Source organism: Diabrotica undecimpunctata, chromosome 2, assembly GCF_040954645.1.
Source record: "Diabrotica undecimpunctata isolate CICGRU chromosome 2, icDiaUnde3, whole genome shotgun sequence".
NCBI lineage: Eukaryota > Metazoa > Arthropoda > Insecta > Coleoptera > Chrysomelidae > Diabrotica > Diabrotica undecimpunctata.
Genome location: NC_092804.1, coordinates 125,594,143 through 125,619,026, shown reverse-complemented (window position 1 = coordinate 125,619,026; position 24,884 = coordinate 125,594,143). Strand labels below are relative to the sequence as shown.

Genomic DNA, 24,884 nt, shown 5'->3' with positions numbered 1-24,884 from the left:
TTCTTATTTCACATTTCTGAAAACAAATTGAGTATCTTCGAGAACGTCTTAGCATTTGAGTCTAATTCTGTTATGGAGTATTCTTAGGAAAATCTTAAAGAGTGTGGCTCATTAGGCTAATTAATCGATATTATGAGCATTTTTTGAGAATTGTGTTTTTTAGATATTGTATCAAAGATGAACTTGAGCCAGTCAGCGGGAACCATTCCAGTATTATATTGCAATACAGTGATGAGTGCCTTAAGAACCGGCAAAATAACGCAAAAGATAGAAAACATAACACGTTGTGAAATAAAAAGAGATGAAAGTAGTAGAGGTGGGAAATTATCGATAGAAACCTCTAATTTACATTAAATTACATTAGGACTATCGATAGTTTCCCACCTTTAGACGTTAGCTTATGAGCTAGTTGACTTCAGTCATTATATTACAAGTATGACGTCGAATATTTAAATTTTTTAAATTTCGCATAAAGTAAAAACTGATTGAAGGTAATAAAGCAAATGTAAGTAAACAGTTTAATTAGTAGTAATTTGATAATTAATTGTGTGTTGACGAATACAGATAACAAGCTATGATAATTCTGTATTGAGAAGAGTGTATGCGACGTCTCAAATCATAGTTTATTATTGATCAATACTTTAATTTTGGATAAAAAAATACTCCTGCTTAAACTGTTTTTACTTACATTACGTGATACGTATTACTATGACTGAAGTCAACCAGCTCATAAGCTAACGTCTAAAGGTGAAAAATTTTCGATAATTCTAATGTAATGTAAACTAAATTATAGGTTTATATCGATAATTTCTCGCCTCTACTACTTTCATCTCTTTTTATTTCACAACGTATTATGTTTTCTATCTTTTGCGTTATTTTGCCGGTTCTTAAGGCACTCATCCCTGTATATATTGCATTAAAAAGTTTAACTAGTATTTGATGTATTTTTCATCTATGATATTTAGCAACTCCGTTGTTATATCATCTAGACCACAAGTTTTCCCAATTTTAACATTTTTTAAAGCGTGTTCTACCTTTGATTTTATAATCTATGGGCCGTCAATACAATTTCAGTAGGATTCGATAATATTATTTCTGTCATCTTCAAATAACTCTGATATATACAGTTGCCATTCTCTTCTTATTTCGTTCTAACTTACGATAATTTTGTTGTTATTGTCAACTAATATATTATTATAGAGAACTCATTATTTAAATATGTTACTTACTTCTTTTAATTTTTTGTTCAAATTAAAAAAGTCATCTTAACTGAAGTCTGCGGGTTACAAGAATAATTCACCAGAGAACTAAGGATTTTCCCGAGAAATTTGATGATACAGGTATCTAACAACTTCTTCTTCAGTGCCTTATCCGGTCCAAATGTTGGCGATCATCAAGGCTATCATGGTTTTTTTAACTGCTCTGCGAAACAGCTCCGCTGAGGTCATCCCAAACCATTGTCGGAGATTTTTCAACCACGAGATACGACGGCGTCCCGGTCCTCTTCTGCCAAATACTTTACCCTGCATAACAAGTTGAAGAATTCGATATTTTTCTTCGTTCCGCATCACGTGGCCGAGGTACGCAAGCTTACGTTGTTTAATTAAATTAAGCACTTCTTTTTCTTTTATCATGCGCTGTAGGACCTCAACGTTGGTGACATGGTCCACATAAGATATTTTTAGTATCCTTCTGTATATCTACATCTCAAAGGCTTCGATTCGTTTTTCAGTGGCTTGCGTCAGTGTCCAGGCTTCAACTCCATATAGTAACACTGGAAGAACGTAGCACCTCACTATCCGCATCTTGGTTCCCAAACTGAGATCACTGCAGCACAGCAAGGATCTCAACTTAATAAATGTAGACCGTGCCATTTCAATTCTGGATCTAATCTCTTGAGCGTAGTCCCATTGTACGTTGAGGGTAGTTCCGAGGTAAGTGAATCTGTCGACTCTCTGGATCTCTTCGCTACCTGCCATTAGTGCCCCGGGATCTAAATTTGTACGGCTGACAACCATGAATTTAGTTTTCTTAATATTAAGGTTCAGTCCGTATGATACGCTCACAGTTCGCACTCGGTCTAGTAAGGCCTGCAGATCGTTTAGGCTGGTTGCTAGTAACACAGTGTCATCGGCGTAGCGGATATTATTGATGTATTCACCGTTTACTCGGATTCCCATGTCTAGGTTTGTGAGGGCTTCATTAAAAATCTCCTCAGAGTATATATTGAAAAGAGTCGGCGATAGCACACATCCTTGCCTTACTCCTCGCATGATCTTCACTTGGTCGGTCAGTTGGTCTTCGACCTTGACTTGAGCACGCTGGTTCCAGTATAAATTCATGATGAACCGAATGTCCTTCTCATCCAATCCTACTCTTTGTAGTGCGGTGACCATCTTCTGGTGCTGACAACGGTCAAATGCCTTGGCTTAGTCAATAAAACAAATATAGACATCACAACTGACATCGCGGCATCTCTGTAGTAGGACTTGTAAGGTGAAAAGTGCTTCACGTGTACCCATAGAATTGCGGAATCCGAATTGCATTTCACCGACATTTTCTTCGCATTTCTTGTAAATTCTGGCATGTATGATTTTAAGAAAAATTTTAAGTGCATGACTCATAAGACTGATAGTTCGAAAATCTTCGCACGTTTTCGCAGATCGTTTTTTTGGTAGCGTTACAAATGTTGACAATAGCCATTCATCTGGGATATTACCTGAATCGTATATGGCGTTGAACAGTTCAGTTAACTCCTTTGTGCTCACTTCACTCATCACCTTAATAAGTTCAACGGGTATTTCGTCCGGACCTGTAGCCTTACCATTCTTAGACTGTTTTAAAGCAGCCTTTACCTCGCTTTCTAGAATTGACGGCCCTGTCATGCAATTTATTTCCGGAAGGTTGCCGCGGTCGTCCCAGAAAAGTTCTTCGATATATATTTTCCAGGTAACCAACTTCTCATTCACTGTCGTCGCCAGATTACCGTCTTTATTTATGAGGAGGTGTGTGTTTCTCCTCTTGTATTGACCAGTGGCTTCACGAATCCTTCGGTGGATATTTATATGATCGTGTTTCTCTTGGAGCTCCTCGATTAGTTTACATTTTTCTTGCATCCATGTCTCCTTGGCTCTTCGTATTTCTTTTTTAATTGTCTGGTTGGTTTCTTGGTATTTCTTCGCGTCCCTGTTTTTCATTAATCTTCTTTGTTCCATCATCTGCAGAATGTCATTAGTCATCCATTCTTTATTTTTTACTCTTTTTTTCTTTCCCAGATGTTCTTTTCCCGCATTCAGCATGACGTCTTTGATATAACTCCATTTTTGTTCTACACTCTGTTCTTGTTGTTGAGCCGTTTCTAGTTTTTGTCTCATTGTATCTCTCACGTTCTGAAGAACTACGGGGTCTTTTAGAGTGTCATAATCCAGGTTCTGTTTAGGTTTATTTTTGATGAGTTTCTTTAGTTTGAGTTCTATCTGGCCCACTAATGGGTTGTGGTCCGATGAGACGTCTGCTCCTGGGAAGGTCTTCGCCGAAGTCAAGCTGTTCTTGAATCTTTTGTTAATGAGAATAAAGTCTATCTGGTTTCTGATGATATTGCTGGCTGTATCTGCAGGTGACTTCCACGTATAAAGTCGTCTCGGGGGAAGTTTAAACCACGTGTTAGCAATGGTAAAATCTTCTTCCCGGCAAAATTGTATGAGTCGGTCTCCTCTTTCGTTTTTCTCGCCTAAGCCGTGTTGTTCGACGATGTCTTCTACACTGCTTTTGCCAACTTTGGCATTGAAATCACCCATGATGATGGTTAGCTCGTTCTTCTTGGTGTATTTTAGTGCTTTTTGTACAATTGCGTAGAACTCCTCGATATCCTCTTCTGGTTTTTCTGATGTTGGAGCGTAAATTTGAATGATGTTCGTATTAACGGGTCTGCCTTGCAGCTTCATCAGAATGACCCTGTCAGAGAGAGGTATCACGCTGATCACAGCCCCAGCGACCTTTTTGCTCAGAATCAATGCTACGCCATTCCAGTGATGTGGTTTGTCGTTTCCCGCATAGTATACCATATGCTCATCCACACATCTAACAACTGCTTTTGATAAATTTGGTGATAACAATATGTAGTTATAAACAATATATAAACAATGTAAGATTGCTATTTGATTTTAAATACCAAAGCTAACGACCAGTACATTATATGAAAAAGTGACACAATTTTACTAAAAAATCATAGAAAATCCTTTAAAATGAGGGCTTGCAAAGGGTATTTTTATTAGTTTTTTTGCGTAATTATTTTAAAAATAAATTTAAATTTTGATTTTTTGAAAATGATTAATACCTTTTCGAATAATACACAAAAAACTTTAATTTCGCTTAAGAATAAGAACAACAAACAAAAAGATTTTATCTACAACGTTCTTATACATAATTTATTGGGTCTACATGAATACTCAAAGGCGATATATTTTGACTGATTTCATCTACCCATTTCATGTGTAGCCATATGTCATGATAGGAAGGATGCATTTTTAAAAAAATTGGCTCCTTGAGTATTGAAATTTAAGTATTAAGTAAGAATGAAAAGAAATCTTGCTTGACCAGTAAATTATATGAAAAAGTGACACAATTTTACTAAAAAATCATAGAAAATCCTTTAAAATGAGGGCTTGCAAAGGGTATTTTTGTTAGTTTTTTTGCGTAATTATTTTAAAAATAAATTTAAATATTGGTTTTTTGAAATTTATTAATAACTTTTCGAATAATACACAAAAAACTAATATCGCTTAAGAATAAGAACAAAAGACAAAAAGCTTTTATCTACAACGTTCTTATACATAAACTATTGGGTCTGCATGAATACTAAAAGCTCCAAATTTAAGAAAAAGACTTAATATTGTTATAATATTTATTTATGTCTATTTAATTTATAATGTCTTGTTCTTATCTTAATTCATTAAAAAGCACAATAACTGATATTAATTTATTTATCACTAAATATACATAATTTATTAAAAGGCGAGCGTAACAATAAATATCGCGAGCGCGTCTTCAGAATTAACTGTCTCCTATTCTCCAAAAAGTCCTGTTATATATTCACTACTGTTAGACTAGAAACGTCTACGGCCTTCTCGAGTAGACAGAGCGGCGAATTGTTCTCAAAACCGGTATGGTTAAATCGGCTTGTCTCCAGAAGGTTCGAATTGTTGTTTTTATTACAAAGGGGGACCCATCGTGTGTCAGGTAGGCATTACCTAAAAAATACGTGAATGAATGAAAATATTAGTAATAAATATATTTACGGTTTTGGGTCAGAATTTATCGTAACATTGCCCCCCTCTTAAAAGATTGTTCCTCCTGGAACCTCTCGGGACTGGAACCGGAACGGTATGCTGGTATCGGCAACTGGACCCTCTTTTACAACTTCCAGTTGTATAAAAATGACAAGGGACGGTTTTCTCTCCGCACCAGTAACTATGCGGATTGCAACAGACTAACACCTGGACTTCGGTGTCTTTAAAGATCTCTTCCACCATATTTCGGATAACCCTCCAATCTAATTGGCGGCACTCCAACTTTGGCATGGCTAACTTTTGCACGTCGGACTCCAGTACGTGCTCTCTCAATTGAAGTAAGGCTTCCCATACATCTCGGTAGGTAGGTTGGTCACGGGCAGTGTCTTTTGTTACCAGGTAGAAAAGGTAACGTGATGCATCTTGGAGTTTCAAGGTTTTACCGGGAGCTGGCACTTGGCATTGAAGTTCTGCAACTCGACCAAACTTCCTTCGAAAGACGGATGCCAACCCTGGTGCGTCTTTGATACTGACCGGGATGGTAAGGGCCAGTGAGTAGTCATCGGGGAGCGCGAGTAGATCTTGCTTTTCTTCAGTGGTAACACCATGTCTCGCTTTACCGGTACCTACATAGGCACCCATGAATTCCTCAAACGTGAGGTCAGACACATCGTGGACTTGGTTTACTTCCACTTCTACGTTGTGGTCACCTTCGAAAGACGCCAACCGGTTATGGTGTACTATCATCGGCTTTCCCCTCGGAATCTTACTTATTCGGTAGATGACATCGTTGATCTTCTCCATAATTAGGTATGGGCCTTCCCAAAACTGCTGCAATTTGGGAGAACAACCTTTTCGCTTCTTGGGATTATAGAGCCAGACCTTGTCGTTCTTCTTAAAGCAACCCTTTTCGGCTTGTGTATCGTACCGTTTCTTCATTCGGTCGCTAGCGATCTGAAGGTGGGAACGGACCAACTCATGTACATCGTCCATTCTTCTTCGTCATTCGATCACATAATCTTCACCTGCTACATCTTCTCCAGGTCGACATCCAAACTCGAGATCACAAGGTAGTCGCATTTCGCGTCCGAATAGGACTTTGGCTGGTGTCTGGCCTGTTGATTCGTTAACAGCAGATCTGTAGGCCATTGTGAAGAACGGAAGGTATTGGTCCCAGTCTCGCTGATGATCGGACACCATCTTTGCCAAATACTTGCCAACTGTTCTATTCATTTGTTCTACCATACCATCCGATTGCGGATGATACGCGGTAGTTCTTGTTTTCTTCATGCCTAGTCTATCACATATTCCTTGGAATAGATCGCTTTCGAAGTTCCTGCCTTGGTCACTATGTATCTCCAAAGGCACTCCAAATCGGCTGATATATTCTTGGATCAACTTATCTGCAACGGTGGCGGCATTCTGGTCGGGAAGTGCGTAAATCTCGACCCACTTAGTAAAGTAATCCATTACAACCAACATGTACTTGCCTCCATTCTCACTTTCTGGAAATGGCCCAGCGATGTCCAAAGCTATTCTTTCAAACGGGCTTCCAACATTATATTGTCCCATAGGAGCTCTCCTTTTTCGGTAAGGCCCGTTACTCGTGGCACAAATAGTGCATTTCTTACACCAGTCTTTTACATCGTCGGAACTGTTCATCCAATAAAACCGTTCCCGAATTCGCTGAAGGGTTTTCTTTACACCAAAATGCCCTCCCGATGGACTGTCGTGTAACTGACGAAGTACTTCGGCTATTCTGCTCTTTGGGATCACCAACTGTCTTCTCTTCTCTGAACCGTCATCATTTTCCAGGACTCGTTTGAGCAAGCCATCTTTGATGATAAATGAGTCCCACTGGGCCCAATACGTCTTAACTACTGAGCATAGGTTTGATATTTCCTGCCAAGGTGGTCGACGGTTTTCCTCTTTCCATTTTCGGATTTTCTGTATAACTGTATCTCTCTCTTGTTCTTCCCTTATCTTAGTAGGCGTCCAGTCGTCGTTGACAATCGTCGTTCTTAGCACTGCTGCTTCCTTGGATTCCGTTTTGTTGCAGTGGGAACACTCTGCTGGGCATGGCCTTCTGGAAAGAGAATCAGCGTTTCTATGGCTAACTCCGGCCCGGTGCTCAATCTTAAAATCGTATTCTTGGAGTCGTTCGATCCACCTGGCTATCTGACCCTCTGGATTCTTAAACTGCATCAACCACTTAAGGGCGGCATGGTCGGTTCGGATTAGAAACTTTCTGCCATAGAGGTATTGATAGAAGTGCTCTACTGATTTCACTACTGCCAGAAGTTCTCTTCTCGTGACGCAATAATTCCGTTCTGGTTTTGAAAGAACTTTACTAAAATATCCGAGGACTCGTTCCTGTCCTCCTTGAATCTGAGACAGCACTCCTCCAATTCCCACATTACTTGCATCCGTATCTAAGATGAACTCTCCTTCTGGCAGTGGATACCCCAAAATTGGTGCTGTTATTAAATGCTTTTTCAACGTTTCAAAGGCATTTTGGCAGTCTATATCCCAGCGGTATTCTCTTGCTTCCTCTGTAAGTCGCGTTAATGGCTTAGCGATATCTGCAAACTTCTTAATAAACCTCCGGTAGTAAGTACATAGTCCAAGAAAACTTCTCACTTGATGTTTGTCAGTTGGTTTTGGCCATTCCTTAATGGAATCGATTTTTCCTTTATCCACGGCCACTCCTTCTTTACTGACTATATGACCCAGATAATTGACTTTACCTTGAAATAGCTGGCACTTCTTGGGGTTTAGCATCAATTGGGCAGCTTTAAGTCGATTAAAAACGTTTTCTAAATTCCTCAAATGATCTTCGAATGTCTCCCCCAAGACGATTATGTCATCTAAATAAACCAGGCATGTTTTCCAAGATAACCCTCTCAACACATTTTCCATAAGCCTCTCAAATGTCGCAGGAGCATTACAAAGTCCAAATGGCATAACGTTGAATTGCCACAATCCAGATCCTGTGGTGAAGGCTGTCTTTTCTTTATCGACTGGGTCCATTTCTACCTGCCAGTATCCAGACTTCAAATCTAAAGTAGAAAACAATTTACTTCCAGCCAATGTGTCCAATGTGTCATCGATCCGAGGCAGAGGATAACTATCTTTTTTGGTAACGTTGTTCAGCAAACGGTAATCCACACAGAACCTCGTCGTTCCGTCTTTCTTCTTAACCAGGACCACCGGAGAGACCCATGGACTCGTAGAAGGTTCTATCACCCCGTCTTTCTTCATTTCCTGAACAATCATTTCAGCTTCCTCTCTCTTCGCCTGTGGTAATCGTCGAGCTGTTTGACGAATTGGCTTAGCATTACCAGTATCAATTTTATGCTTAACAACGGTAGTTCTTCCCGTCTTTCCTCCTTTCGGTACGAAAATATCACGATACTGCCGAAGAAATTCCCTTAATTTCCTTTTCTCCATCTGATTTAGAGACTGTCCTGCAACTGCAACCATTTGGTCGAATTTGTCGTTGGAATTATCAGATGTTGTCGCCTGACGGATTGTGGATGTCACAGGTACACAAGTTCCTACTTTTGTCTCTTTCTTTATGGTCACTGGGTAGTCGTTGACATTGATAAGTCTCACAGGAATTTCTTTAGCCGAAGTCACCAATTCCTTTCCAATTATGATTCCACGGCCAACCTCATCGTCGTGGTTCCAAGGCTCCATCATAACAGGTCTCCTTTCGTCTACAATTACCTGTAGTCGCGCTACTATGATCGTTTCGCTTCTCGCAGGCACGACTGTATCTTCTGTAATGGCTGCTTGCACAGTGTTGTCATTATGTGGATGAAGAAATACCTCCTCGTTGCCAACTTTGGTTACCTTATTCTTAAAATCCAATTGGAATCCATGCATATTCATTACGTCCATTCCTAATATAACATCCTCTTCGATGTCAGCAACTATAACAGTATGGACGAACTTTTCTGCTCCAATTCCCAATTGTACCTGGATTTCTCCATGAATGTTGGCATTTTCACCTGTAGCGGTCCGAAGTCGCAACCTCGTTGGTAACAGTTTCTTACGGCTGTTTATAACTGTTGGACGTATAATGGTTCTGGTCGCTCCGGTATCCACCAACAACGTATGTCTTTTACCATTTATTTCTCCATCTACATATACACTATCTTCACGACATTTCAAAGAAGCTATTAGTATGAGAGGGTCTTTGGAAAAGTTTTGGGTCGAAGCTGCCCCCCTAAGGCTGACCCGTTCTAGTTTTCCTGATGGTGAGTTTCTTGATTGGCGTCGTACCTAGGGTGCTTACAGGAGCTTCGTACGTGTCCTATTTCGCCACAATTCCAGCATCTGATGGTCTTCGTTTTCTTGTATGTCATGCTTTTTATCATATTAACGAGCTGGTCAAGTTTATCTTCATCTCCTTCCTCTTTTACAGTCCTAACTTTACTGTAACCGCCAGAGGCCTGCGTAGCTGACTCATATTCGAGGGCGGCGGATAAGACATCAACCAGCGTCTTGTGACGAGCTAATCGTAGTGTTCTCTGCATTTCATGATCACGAAGACCATCAATAAACGTTTGAACGGCCAACTTTTACATCATGTCTTCGGGAGCTGTTGGATAAGCATATCGTACTAATCTGGCAATATCTACCTCATATTTTTGAAGAGCCTCATCTTTCTTCTGTCTACGATTTTTAAGCTGCGACTGATATACATGCTCCAAATGTTCGTGGCCATATCGCATATTTAACCTCTTCTTCAGTTGATCGAAATCATCGGTCTCCTCTACGGCTATGAAGCACATCTAAGGCATCTCCTCGAAGAGCGATAGTCAGGTTTACAGCCTTTTCTTTTTCAGACCATCCATTCGCTCTTGCAGCTGATTCGAACTGTTTCATGTAGTTGTTTCATGACGATTTTCCGTCGAAAGTTGGGTCTTTGATATGCACAGAACTTCCACTTCCTTCAAATTTCGGCCGTGTTTCCAACTTACATTTCGTCTCGTCTTCTTTTATATCTACTCTAATTGGATTGTTTCCTCTCTCTGCTGTCCCTGTTTCCTCCATCTTCCTTTCCATCTCTTTCCATATCTTTTCTTCGAAGGCCAACATATCGGCAGCAACTTGGTTTTTTAACGAAGACACTCTATCGTCAAGAGCAGATATCTCAGAAGTGACTTTAGAGATGTTAGCAGAAACTTTGCTTTCCAGAGAAGAAATCTCGTTAGAAACTTTGCTTTCTAAAGAAGCGATGTCGCCGGATACTTTGTTCTCCAATGATGCGATGTCGCCGGAAACTTTGGCTACATTAGAAGACACTTTCGAAATATCGTCAGAAACTTTGTTCTCTAATGATCCGATATTACCAGAAACTTTGGCTACATCCCCAGAAACTTTCGAAATCGACGAGAGGACAGCATCATGCTTGTCTTCAAATATATAAGTTTCCGGATCCAAACCTTCTTCTTTTAAAGCGTTCTTTAGTCGTTGGACTAAATCAGCCTTTTTCCCGGTAGAAGCTAATTCCCTATCTTCAAGATGCCTTCTTAAATCCGTAACTGTGAGCTCATAAATCGTAGCCATTTTCACAATTTATTTTATATCACACTTCTGCACCACTGTTATAATATTTATTTATGTCTATTTAATTTATAATGTCTTGTTCTTATCTTAATTCATTAAAAAGCACAATAACTGATATTAATTTATTTATCACTAAATATACATAATTTATTAAAAGGCGAGCGTAACAATAAATATCGCGAGCGCGTGTTCAGAATTAACTGTCTCCTATTCTCCAAAAAGTCCTGTTATATATTCACTACTGTTAGACTAGAAACGTCTACGGCCTTCTCGAGTAGACAGAGCGGCGAATTGTTCTCAAAACCGGTATGGTTAAATCGGCTTGTCTCCAGAAGGTTCGAATTGTTGTTTTTATTACAAAGGGGGACCCATCGTGTGTCAGGTAGGCATTACCTAAAAAATACGTGAATGAATGAAAATATTAGTAATAAATATATTTACGGTTTTGGGTCAGAATTTATCGTAACAATATATCAAATTAAATTATATATGATTGAAAATAGTGTCAGAAAACTTTGTGAACAAAATTTATGGTAGTAAAATTAAAGTTGCATTTTGTGCATAAGAAAAAAAAAGAAAAATATCAACTGGAATAAGATCAAAATTGTTACTCGGTGGATTTTTGAGATCGCCTAACATGAATATAATAACGACGATGGTCCTCAAGCTAACTGGTGCCCAGGGTGGACCTAGTCTCCTGGAGTATGTTAATTTCATTCTATGAATCAGTCGACGGTCATTACTCGGGGGTTTTGAGGTCGTAGAACATGAATATGATAACAACGATCTTCCTCGAGCTAGCCAGGGTAAATTTCCATGTAGTGCCAAGGGTCGTCTTCTGGAGTTTTATGTTATTTTCATCCGAAATTAGTCGAAAGTAATTACTTTAAGATTTTCGAGGTTGCTAAACACGAATATGATAATGGCGATGGTCCATGAGATATTTTGCGCTCAGGGTGGATCTCGTCTCCTAAATTTTTGGTTATCTTAAAGTATGGTATCAAATAAAAATTTAAATATGATTTCTTGTAGATAAATACAAAAACGTTTTTTATTAACATTTATTTCTTCCGCATCATCTTATTTATTAGATAATTAATTTTCGTCATAATTCTCCATATTCGTGCAATTTGAACCAGCACAATTTTTACATGCCCAATTGCAAACCAAGCCATCCTCTCTACATCCACATGAGCTGCCGCAGTCTTTCTTGCACCTGCAAAAAATTAAACTCATAACACTTGGTGGACCAGGAAGCTGTGTCATCTTCATTGGACAATAGGAATTTCCTTTGAGCTCCCATTCCCAGTCTATTACATTTAAAACTCCCTTCTCCGTACAACCAAATATGAATTTTTAAGTACACTCTTTTTAGATGTTGTGTGACTGCACCTACCATTGACAAAATTTTACCAATCGATACCATTTTTTTGAAATAGTCATAAAATACATCCTATACTGATATGTTACAGCCAACTAAATAGTTGATGGTCTACATTCATCCGGTATATTAGGTTTTCTGAAATTGAGTGAGGCATTATACATGGCTAAAAGTAATTGTGAGTAATGCTCAACTATTTGCTCAACAGACAGATCATCTTTCTTGAAATGTTGTGCGCCCTGAGCAAGGTCGAGATTTTTTTGAAAAGTTTAAAAAAAATTTATTTTCCGTTGAAAGAAGTTGGCAGAAATTGTATCGCAACCTGTAAAGGCATGTAAAAATAAAATCTGCTTAAAAACAAATGGGATGTGATTTAAACTTTTCAAAGAATACACTGCTTCGGCTTTACTTTTTCGAGCCGGTTTCAGAAAGAAAACTTTAGATTTAGTTGAAGTAAAAGCAGTGACTAGTACTAGACCATCTATCTTCTAACACAACGACTACTTTTTACGACTAGCGTTGAGTGGAAGTTTTTCTTGGTTTATTATTAAGGGCATGTTTTCATTGAAATAAACGTCAGATAACTTCTTTCGCGTCGCCTTCTTTCAGTAGCTTTTGTAAAAACAAGTAAACAACTGCTTACGTTTATTGGAAATCATTAATTTCTTACATATCGTCAGGACCCTTAAGCTAGCGGCGGCAAATAAGCGGAATCCAATTTAACCTACGTAATATTTTTTTACCCACTTTTCACTAATTTATTACCACTTTAATAATTTTTCACCACCAAACCAACCTTAAGGGGAGCGTTTCTGCTGGATTAAGGTTCAAGCTAGCAGAATTCGGAAAAAAAACTTTTTGTTTATGGCATATTTTTTTACCCATTTTTCACTAATTTATTACCTCCCTAATAATTTTTCACCATCAAATCACCCTTAATGGGAGCGATCCTGCTGCCCTAAATTTCAAGCTAGCAGAATTCAGAAAAAAAACTTTTTGTCGATGGTATATTTTTTTAACCAATTTTCACTAATTTATTACCATCCTAATAATTTTTCGCCACTAAACCACCCTTAAGGGGAGCGATTTTGCTGGCTTACGGTTAAAACTAGTAGAATTCCAAATTTAATATTTATGATATATACTACAGTGCTCTTCTAGGTTTCTATAAATTTATTACCACACTAGTAATTATTCACCCCTCAACTACGTCTTATGAGAAGTCAATAATTCTACTGGGTTATTATTTAAGGTAATAAAAAATCTATTTTTACAATTTTATTGTACTCTTCTTGTAACTGAAAGTATAAATTTCTTGTCAGGTTTTTAATGAATTTTATCCACTCTCATAATTTTTGAGCCCCTAAGCCACAGTTAATGGGAAACATTAAACAAGCTACGCATTCACTCTAGCTAAATGCGAAATCTTTTTGGAAATACAAAAGTGCTCTGCTAGATTTTTACTATAATTTTTACCAGTCTAGTCATTGTTTTTTCAACTACCCTAATTAAAAACATTCTGAAAAGTTACTCTGTGCTAACTAATATTTATTTTTTAAATGTTTAAATATTGAAAATATGAAAATAGTTTATTACCAAAATTATAAATTTTAACTGTTTCAAAAAATTGACTCTGATTGTAATAGTGAGTGCATGGCTAAGAGAAATCGAATCGTACGTCCCTTTTTTGAATATAAAAAAAAACTAAAATCAACTTTTAGTAAATACAATGGAATTGTTATATTTCACAGAATAATTACCAGGTAAAAAATATTCAAACTGAAATAATTTTATTATGTCTATTACAATAATTATTAATTATTGTTAAAAGATTTGTATTTATTGGGTACATATAGACCTGAGCGAAGTGTACCGCCAATCAAGGAGTTGGGTCTGCAGTCTTAATCGGATTTTAGATTGATACCGCCCTCTTCACTATTATTTAATTTTGGCAATAAATTGTAAATATAGCGCATGTGTACTGTCCCTGAGTATGTTTTATGCTGAGTACAATAGTTTTTGAGTAATTTTTAATAGTAAACACCAGTGCACATTCATCTACGCACGATCACGTCTATAGTTGATTTTTAACTCTTGAAATGTGAAAACTTACATTTTTTTATACCGGAGGAAAATTATAGCATAAAGTGCGGAATTGATGCCCAGTGTGTTAGGTGAAAAATATGAAGATAGCAGAAAATAGGAAAAGGTTGAAGTAAAAGTGCAGTACAAAAAAATTATTAAACATCTTTTATAATTTTGTTTTGTCAGTTCAAAATTCAACCTAGCAGAATTATTGGCTTCTCATAAAGGAGTAAACAATTGTGAAGGTGTTAAATGAATTGGAAAAGCTTTATAGCATACAGTGGTATTTAAAAATTACTTTTTTTATTTTAACCTAAGCTACCACGGGTTAGTTGAGAGGCGAAAAATTGGTAAACATCAAGCAGAATCATGTGGTATCTTAAAATTTTTATTTGAATTAGCTAGCTCAATATTCGAGTTTCGAGCATTAAATAGTTTAATGTTAACTTCCCACAAGGAGTAGTTAAGAAATGAAAAATTAAGAGAGTAGTAATGCATTTGTAAAAACCTATCAACACACGGGAGCACACTATTTAGCTAGCGGGAACGTTTCCAAATAAAATTGCTTTAGTGGTGGAAAATAATCAGGGTGGTGTAAGTGTAGCAAAAATTGACCAGAATACTTTTTTATTTCAATTATAAGTAGAGTACAGTGAAATATAAAAAAAATTTTGCTGTAAATTTTAACCTAACACAATTATTGATTGATAAAGTACAGTAAAATTGTAAAAATAGATTTTTCATTACCTTAAATTTTAACCTTAGAATTGTTGACTTTCCACTTGGGTTAGTATAGAGTAAAAAATTACTAGGGTGGTAATAAATTTGTAAAAACCTAGCAGAACACTGTGATATTTTAAAAATAATTTTTATTAATTCCGCTGGCTCGAACATTAATCTAGTAGGAACGTTTCCAAATAAGATTGGTTTAGGGGTGAAAAATTATCATGATTATCAAAGTTGAGTCTAAACTTAACAGAACACTTTTTTATTTCAGTTATAAGTAGAGGAGAGTGAAATTGTAAAGAATATTTTTTCACCTTAAATTTTAATCTAACAGAATTATTGGCTTTCCATAAGGGGAAGCTAGCAGGAACGTTTCCAAATAAGATTGGTTTAGGTGTGCCAGATTATCAGGTTTTTTTTTAATTCTACTAGTTTTAACCGTAAGCCAGCAAAATCGCTCCCCTTAGGGGTGGTTTGGTGGTGAAAAATTATTAGGGTGGTAATAAATTAGTGAAAAATGGGTGAAAAAATATTCAATGGCAAAATGTTCTTTTTTCGAATTCTGCTAGCTTGAACTTTAAGCCAGCAGAATCGCTCCCCTTAAGGTTGGTTTGGTGGTGAAAAATTATTAGGGTGGTAATAAATTAGTGATAAATTGGTGAAAAAATATTACGTAGGTTAAATTAGATTCCGGTTATTTGTCCCCGCTAGCTTAGGGTCCTCATATAGTCTTATCTTGCCGTGAACAAATGATAAAGTTTGGCGATACAGAATTGAATTATTGATGAATTTTTTTTATTCAGTTTATGTGAATTTACGGTGTAAGTTTAAAATTAAATTTCGTGTAACTGACTAAAACGTCTTTCTTGATTGCTCAAAATTCCTAGAGCCAAGTCAAGTGACTTCAGGGAGTCGAATTGTCTGGTTGCGTTAGGCCGATCTCTCAAATATGAGAAGTTTCTAGGTGGATAATCAGATCCTTACGCAGAATACTGCGGTGTGCAGATGTACTGCTCGAAATTCTTCGGTATTATAATATAGCTACCTTGAAAATATCCGAGTAATAACTGTCAACTCATTTAGAATAAAATAAACATGAAACTTCCGGAGTCGAGATCCAACCTGGGCACCAGGTAGCTCGATGATCATCATCGTTATTATATTTATATTTACCAACTATAAAAATCCCCTGAGTATTAACTGTAAACTCATTTAGAATGAAATTAAAATACTCCAGACGACGAGGTCTACTTTGGGCATTAGGTACCTCCAGGACTATCGTTGTTATCATATTCGTATTCGGCGACCTAAAAAACACACGAGTAATGACTGCTGACTGATTTAGAATGAAATTAATATGAAACTCTTGGAGACGAGGTCCACCCTTCACTCCAGGTAGCTCAAGGATCATCGTTGATATCATATTAATGTTTAGCGACCTCAAAAACCCCAAAGTAACAAAGTTGAACTCATTCCTCTCTATGTTTACCGAGTTACAAATTTTTAATTTTCTATGCAATTTGAAAATGCATTTTTCTTATGCACAAAATGCAATTTTCATTTTATCGCCATGAATTTTATTTAAAAAGTTTCGTGGCACTTTCCTGAATCGAATGCAGTATAGGGATTCACGTTACTGCGGAAAATTGGTAGGTTTAGTGCCTTTTATTGCTTTATTTCATCGCCTATTAGTATTAGGCAAAGTTTTGATTTAGAGTAAAGAGAGTAATTAGAGTAAATGTGTCAAAATCTATCTTTTATAATTATTGGGCGAGATTTAAGCCTTTTAAGAAGCAGTCTTATAGAACCTGAGATTATTTAATAATTTCACATACGTGGGATCTGAGTAGAACATTAGAACCTCCCAACACTCCGCATAAGAGAAAAGCGATGTGGAACAAATTATTTTTTATAATCGAAACGAACATAATCGATTTCTATATCCTGTCCCATAGATAGCAATATAAACAAGCAATATAAAGCATACAATTATAAAAATAATGGTTTATTAAAATGTTACGATCTAAGAACGAAAATATATACACAATAACCCTTCCTTCGCAAGAGATGCGACCAACAGATATAACTAATTTAGTAATTTAGAAAACTTATCAATGATATTCCATCCTATTCCAATGCGTCTAATCGTAGTTCATTTGTGGTTTAGTCTTCAAATCTAAAATAAATGATTCAAATTCTAAATACTATTATTCATAGCATATGAAGAAACGTAAATGTGACTAAAAATTACTTTAGGTGTGTGTTCTGTTGATTTGATTTTACTGATCTACAAATAATAGTACCTACAAATTTATTTCAAATACAATTGTCTTGATGTTTAATTATTTTTTACAGATTTTTCTCTCCTGTCGCTGAAATGATATCAGTACTACTACAACACTAAAATAAATAGTAAGTAATAACCTTTTCTAAGATTTTTAATATGATCTCGCTTTTAAACTAAATAATATTTTTGCCAGATGAAGAATATTTAATAGGAAAGTTTTGTCTGTCTTTTGCATTACACGAAAGCTTAATTCTTTCTTGTATTATTTAGTTAAAAAACTTCTAACGAGCCCTTTTCGAGATATTAAAGAGATCAAGACTAATTTGTGAACTACAAAGTTTTGGTATGTTGCTTTTTAGAGTTAGAAGATTTCGAGCTTACTTGTACTTTGTCGTTAAAGTCGAATTTTTTTAGTTTCAATTAACGTGTCCCGACTATTTTGGGTAATCGACATATTGTTTTATTCAATATAATTATACAAGAATAATAATATAAATAATTTGAGTAAAAATGTGTATTCTGAAAATCTTAAAACACGATAATATAAGCTTGGGACACGGTGAATATTTTTATATTTTTTTGAGTCTGTGCTTACTTTTAGGAGTAAGATGATATCGACAAGCATTGCATAGCTGCCATACTATAAGATTGGCAGTTGTTGTGAGATATCCGTGTGTGTTTTTATTTTACTCTAGTGACATTTTCTAAACGAAATTTTGTTTGATTAATTGTTTCAAAGCTGTGTGGATACTTTCCCCTAGTACACTGTTATGTTTGGATCTTCTATCTACTTATATTCCTACTTATAAAACAGTTTTGTAACAGTACGATATCTAAATTCTTAAAAATCTCAAACTGTAGAACTTAGATATAGATATAATATGAGATGTTCCACGTAGACCGCACATTAGATTTTTTTTGACAACAATATTTGAAATTGAAATATAACAATGGAAGTCTGCACTAACGTTTGCATAGACTGACTTCATTAGGATGTGGATCTCAGCGCTACTAAATTAGAAACATCTCCTAAACCAACGAAAAATGTTACCATCATTGGGACCAACCGATATATCCCAACAGTAATGACAAACAATGACAACAGTATTTTTTTTTAATATTTGCTACGGCTACAAACAAAACAATTGGAAAAAACAAACATTAGGAAAAAACAATTACAAACAACTAAACCAACGGTTTAGGGTATTAAAATTAAAATAAAATGATGAAATAAACTCCTGGACAAAATTAACGCACCACTCATATTTTTCTCAATAATTTTTATTTATTGATAATTTACTGTACGACAAGTTGCCTATGGACCTTGTTTGACAGTGACAGTTGTTATGTAAGCTAATAATAGTCTTGTTTTAACAATAATTTGTATTAAACTTCGTTTTAGACTAAAAGTGAGTTAAATTTTTCATTAAGAGTGCCGATTAAAGCAAAGTGCTTGTGACAAACAAGCTTTTTATTGTGATGTTTTTCATCAATTGCATGTTTGGAAGTTCATTTGCATAAAAATCAAATAAAAAAATGAACCGCCAAAGAAATTTGTCAATAGAGGAGGCAGTGCGAGCATCGACTCTCCTAGATGAAGGATATTCAATGCGATACGTTGCAGGTTTGTTAGGAAGACATCATTCCAGCATAAGTCGCAAGGTGAGGCGATATAATGAAACAGGGTCGTACCATCGAAGGCCAGGACAAGGGAGAAAACGTTGCACTAATCAAATTGATGATCGTTTTTTGAGACAACGTGCTCTCAGAGATAGGAGAGTCACCAGCAATTTGCTAAAAAATGAACTAGCAGATGTTCGAAATGTCGCAATATCATCTCGAATAGTTAGAAGACGTTTACATGAAGCAGAATTGAGCAACAGGAAACCGGCCAAAAAACCCTTGCTTACCAGAGAACACAGGGTTCAGAGATTGAATTTTGCAAGATTGCATCAAAATTGGACCATCGATGATTGGAAACAAGTTCTTTTCTCCGATGAGACTAGAGTAAGCCTTAAAGCTCCAGATGGTCGTGAGCGTGTCTGGCGAAGGCGAGGAGAAAGGTTTGCCAGCTGCAATATCTCTCCTAAAGTACCTTTTGGTGGCGGCTCTAAAATGTTTTGGGGGGGAATTTGCTTTGAAGCTCGTACGGAGTTGGTCCCCATACGTACGAGGTCTATGAATGCCCATTATTACTTAGACAACATTATTATCCAACATGTAATGCCTTTTGCTCCGTTTCTTGGACCTAATTTTTTATTCATGCAAGACAACGCTCGTCCTCATGTGGCTCGACAGGTTATTGGCTACCTAAATGATGTTGATATTCCATTACTAGAGTGGCCACCTAACAGTCCGGACATAAATCCTATAGAGCATCTATGGGACTATCTCAAAAAAAAGATTCGAAGTCGTAGACCACCTATTGCCAATCACAACCAACTCATTGAGGCCGTTATTGAAGAATGGGAAAATATTCCGCAAGCTTTTGTTGAGCATTTGATATCAAGCATGCCTCGACGCATAAATGCAGTCATAAGAAGTAGAGGAGGGCCTACACGGTATTAGTGTAGATCCAGATGCATTTTATGGTGTTACTTTACTATTTTTTTTTTCTTTTTGTAGTTTGGAGTTATGCTAGCTTATTTACGCATTTCCGGCAAAAACAAATTTTTAAAGAAACAATAGGGCAAATTAAGGTCATAATGGACTTGTTTAAGTCATGTTGGACTTATTTGTAGGTGTTTATTATTATTTCAATGTAACTTAGTTCCATTTTGTGTTTATATTGTAAATATTTAGATTAATTAAAGTGGTGCGTTAATTTTGTCCAGGAGTTTAGTTTACGGAGGATATAGAAACGTATACACACTTTGTGTGTACACGTTTTTAAGAGATTATGTATGTAAAGTTGTTGCAGAAGTCAATTTTTAATTTTTTTTATTTGTTCCAATGCTATATGTTATAAACCTGTCGTATGGCAGCCAATTGGAATATTGTACATTTTATTCTTCTTCTTAGCCTTCTATCGTCCACTTTTGAGGCCCTCTCCCAACTTCTTCCATCTCTGTTTATCCTGAGAATCATACTTTCAATTTATTCTGGCGATATATTTTGACTGATTTCATTCAGCTATTTCATTTGTAGGCATATGTCATAATAAGAAGGACGGCTGGTGAAAAAATTGGCTCCTTGAGTATTGAAATTTAAGTATTAAGTAAGAATGAGAAGAAATCTAGCTCTTCTAGTGATTTTCGCACTTTGGTTCTCTTCGTTAAGTTTCAGAAGGCGCAGGTAGAGTAGTAAGAATTGTTGGTCTTATAGCTCATTATCATTTATACAGGGTGTCTCCAAAAAAAGTGCTTTCCTTAAAGGTATATGTAGAAGGCACCATGTAGAGCAAAAAAGTCTAACATTTTTTTCTAAATTCCGTTTGACCAAAAAACGAAAATACATTTTGGGATGCAAAAAAATCTGTCAACTACGTGCAGTTCGAAAATCTAAACGTAGATAGTCACAACTTTAGTAAGCAGATATTTTGGAACAATCGTATTATTTATGAAGAAGCGCAGTGTAATGGTAATTTAGCTCTCCAAATTTAAGTCGGGAATATTGGAATGTCGAGAAACGTTGTTCAAAGAACATTTAGGGAACAACTTCTACATCAAAACTAGTCAGAGAACGTAAATTTTCATCTAAAGTGTTGTGTGCGGTTGAAGAAGCAAGTTTTACGAGAAACGGTGTGTATAATTTTTATAATTGCCAGATATGGGCTGACGAGAACCCTTATTTAATAGGTAGGACATATTTTTAATGAAAATTTAGCATAAATTCATGGACTAGAATAATTAACACTCGTTTGATAGGACTGATAGAATTACCCAGAATACTAAATGGAGATGCCTACTATAATTGTTTGCGAAATATTTTGCCGGTACCTACTTCTTGAAGTATTTGAAAACAGGCCGTGAAATGTTGTTTCTTCAAGACGTAGCTCCAGCACAATTTACCAGAGCTGTTAAAAATTTTCTTGATACCACTTATCCTCGTCGTTGGATTGGTAGGAATGGACGCATTCTGTGGGTACCAGGAAGTCTTAAATGCAATGTACTGGTTGCTTATTTTTGGGAACATCTAAAGTCTTTATTTTATTATAAACAAGATGAAATCGAAACAAAAGCTAAATTATGGGAACGAAGTTTTGATGAATCGAGTCTTATTAGAACAGCCAACGAGTAAGCACATTAAATTCTAATTATTCGTTTATCTGTGTTGGCAAAGTTTAAAGACGCGTTTTGTGAATGAGTTTTATTTTAATGATAATTATTGGCAAGATACCTTTATTTCAACTAATATCGACAACTATATAAATAGGCCAGTATTTTCCGGCTCCAATTAATTACTATTTTTACATACAAAATATTAATATCCACATCATGGTATTCTCATCTAGGTCAACTCAATCTAGTCCTGTACCCGACCAACAACCGCTATAACCTAAAAGATACTCTTTAGTAACCAGACAATCAACTACTAGTGTTTTTCTGTCAAGAAATCAAGCAATATTATTTGATGCAATAGACAACACTAGAATTGAAGATTATCTTCACAGTTTAAGCCTAACATTTCGAACAATCAATATTATTTTCTGTTCAAGGCTATCCAACAGAATATGCATTTACTTAGCAAATGAAAAATTGGTCGACGATTTTATTACCTACCACGGAAAAATCAACATTAATCAACAACTCTTACAAGCACGTCGACTAATCAACCCCAGCCAACGACTAGTACTTTCTAACGTATGTCCGTCCATTCCACACTTAATCTTAGAATCTAAACTGCAATGACTTATTGTCAAACTTTTTTCACTCCTGAATTCCAGCATATATTAAGCTTCAGGCGGCAAACCTACATATCCCCTTTAACCAACCATACCTTACCCGATTCTTTTGTTATAACTGATGAGGAGACATCATATAGAATATACTTATCTTTAGATAACCAGACTTGCCAAATATGCAAAAACACCAAGCACTTAGAAAAGTACTATCCAGCAAAGGTATCTGTATTAGGCAACACAACTTCTATACCTCACAATATAGAAGCAGGTCAGAATCTGCTTCTGACATAATGAAAATAGTAACAATCAGGCGACTTAAGAAGTAACTAGTGTCATCCAACAAAAGTAAACTCAACTGAACGAACAAACTGTGCAACATGAAACACCAAGTACAAAACAAACTATTCTAATCAAATAAAAACAGATTCAGTATCACAAAAACGCACAGTTTCTGAGCGTTCTACACCGTCCCCAACTCCTTCATCAGAACACATCTTTGAATTACCAAAAAATAAAGAGAAAAAGACTAAATTAAACCAAAAAAAGAAACCAAAAAGAACGGTAGAGGAAATGCTGAAACCAATAGAAGAAAAATTTAGCGACCAAAATTCCAATTATCTGCTCCAAAACTGCTCAGGATCTTTGGACCCACTAAGTAGTGCAAGAATATTTATAACGACGAAATTTCTAAAGTCACAGATCTACTGACAAAAATATACTCTAAGCTAAATGACAGAAAAATTAAAAGTAGATGCACCCAAATAAGATATAAAATTCTTCGACAAATTGATCCAAACTTCCATATCGAAGTAGACAGCAATACCTTTATAAACACATACTAACATAATAATAATCATATTCAGCAGTTTAATTAAATGGAATTTAAATGGGTATTACACCCATTTAGAAATGTTGCAAATGCCAATCTCAAAATACAGACCAATAATTCTATGCTTACAAGAAACTAAATTTTAAAATAGCAATACTGTACATAAACTAAAAAACTTGTTTTAAGTGTAATATTGTTTCTTTAAAAATCAACAACATGCTAAAAGTGCCAGCGGAGGAGTAGCGATATACATAAAGAACGACATTAATAGTCTAGAAATACCATTAGAAACAAACTTCAAGGCAATTGCAGCTGGAATCATAAACGTAACTAACTTTTTCGTATGCAACATATACATTCCCGCAACCAAGAACTTAACCATAACGAAATATTGGACCTCTTAGATCAAATACCTACTCCACGACTAATTATTAATTGTCGGAGACTTCAACGCGCATGAACCTTTATCGGGTACAAAAAAATAACGAGTCTCAGTAGAAAAATAGAATCCCTTCTGGGAAAATTTAACCTACTTAATGATGATAATGATGGACAAAACACCCGTTTCGACATAAGAACGGGTGAAGCTTCTACTATTGACTTATCTATATGCCAACCATCAATAACGCATATGCTTTCATGGGATGTATTACTGGAGCCATACGATAGTGATCACTATCCTATTATAATTCATAACGAAGAATCATCTACAGCTATACTAGAAGTAAAATAGAACTTAAAAAATGTGGATTTGAAGAAATTTAAAAATCATATCCAACACAACTTGCATGTCATAAAGCAACTGATAATAGATTCAGCAGAAAAAAATATTGGGAAAATTAACTTCGCCAGTAAATTCCATCCAGTTCCTTGGTGGAACCAAGAATGCAAACAAGCAATACAACAATCCAAAAAAAACGTTTAATAAATTCAAACGACAGAAAAATGAACAAAACTCTTTAGAATTCAAACGACTACGAGCTATAGCCACATCTTCTATCAAAAAAGGAAAGCGCGAATCTTAGATAATATATGTTTCAACAATTGACAGTTCTACTCCAATGACAACTGTATGGAAAAAAGTAAAAAGGATATCTGGTACAAAATCACACAAGTCGATAAACCTGTTGGATCAAAATAATGTAATTATATAAGTCTCCAAAGGAAATATCAAATATACTGGCATACTGGCATTAGGTTATCAAAAAACCTCAAACGATGCAAACTATTCATCAAATTTTAAGAAATTAGAGAAAGTTATTATATATATATATATATATATATATATATATATATATATATATATATATATATATATATATATATATATATATATAAGAAAAAAGAAGTACTTGTGACTCGTTTGGAACAAATATATAACTGTTTTGGATGGATTGGAGTCAATAAAAGGGCTATTGGTTAACTATTTTTTTATTCTCGAGCTTTCAATTGTGTTTACAATTATTATCAAGAGATAAAAAAGACAAAATACTTACAAGGTTGAACTAAAAAGAAAAAACAATTTTTGTTAACTTACCAAATAAAAATTAGTTTAGTAAGTAAAAATTACTGCTAATACATCTTCAAAATATTTAATATAAAAATGCTTTAATCCAATAAATGTTTCTCCGAAAATTTTTATAATTTTGAAAACATTTTTTTAATACAAAAATAATTGAATTTATAAATAAGTTCAAATAGCAACCAATTACAAATAGCCTCAATGTCATAAATGCCAACATAAAATTTTTATTTTTGACAATTATATTGCCAAAATTAAAATTTCGTTTAAACATTCTTTTTTGTTTAGTAACAAAAAGAAGAAGATTTATTCACCGTTGACAGATGTCTGAAAGAATGTAACAGAT

At 35.6% G+C, this 24,884-nt stretch overlaps 1 protein-coding gene across 4 annotated transcripts in view; it reads left to right on the top strand.

The window, feature by feature from the left end:
• The window catches only part of LOC140434852 (5-hydroxytryptamine receptor 1-like), a 1,076,278-nt gene that overhangs the window by 531,443 nt on the left and 519,951 nt on the right, over window positions 1-24,884 (top strand). For all 4 annotated transcript variants that reach the window (XM_072523427.1, XM_072523426.1, XM_072523428.1 and 1 more), the window contains one exon: window positions 17,413-17,469. The gene's annotated coding sequence lies outside the window, so the exon portion shown is untranslated. The remainder of the gene's footprint in view (window positions 1-17,412; window positions 17,470-24,884) is intronic.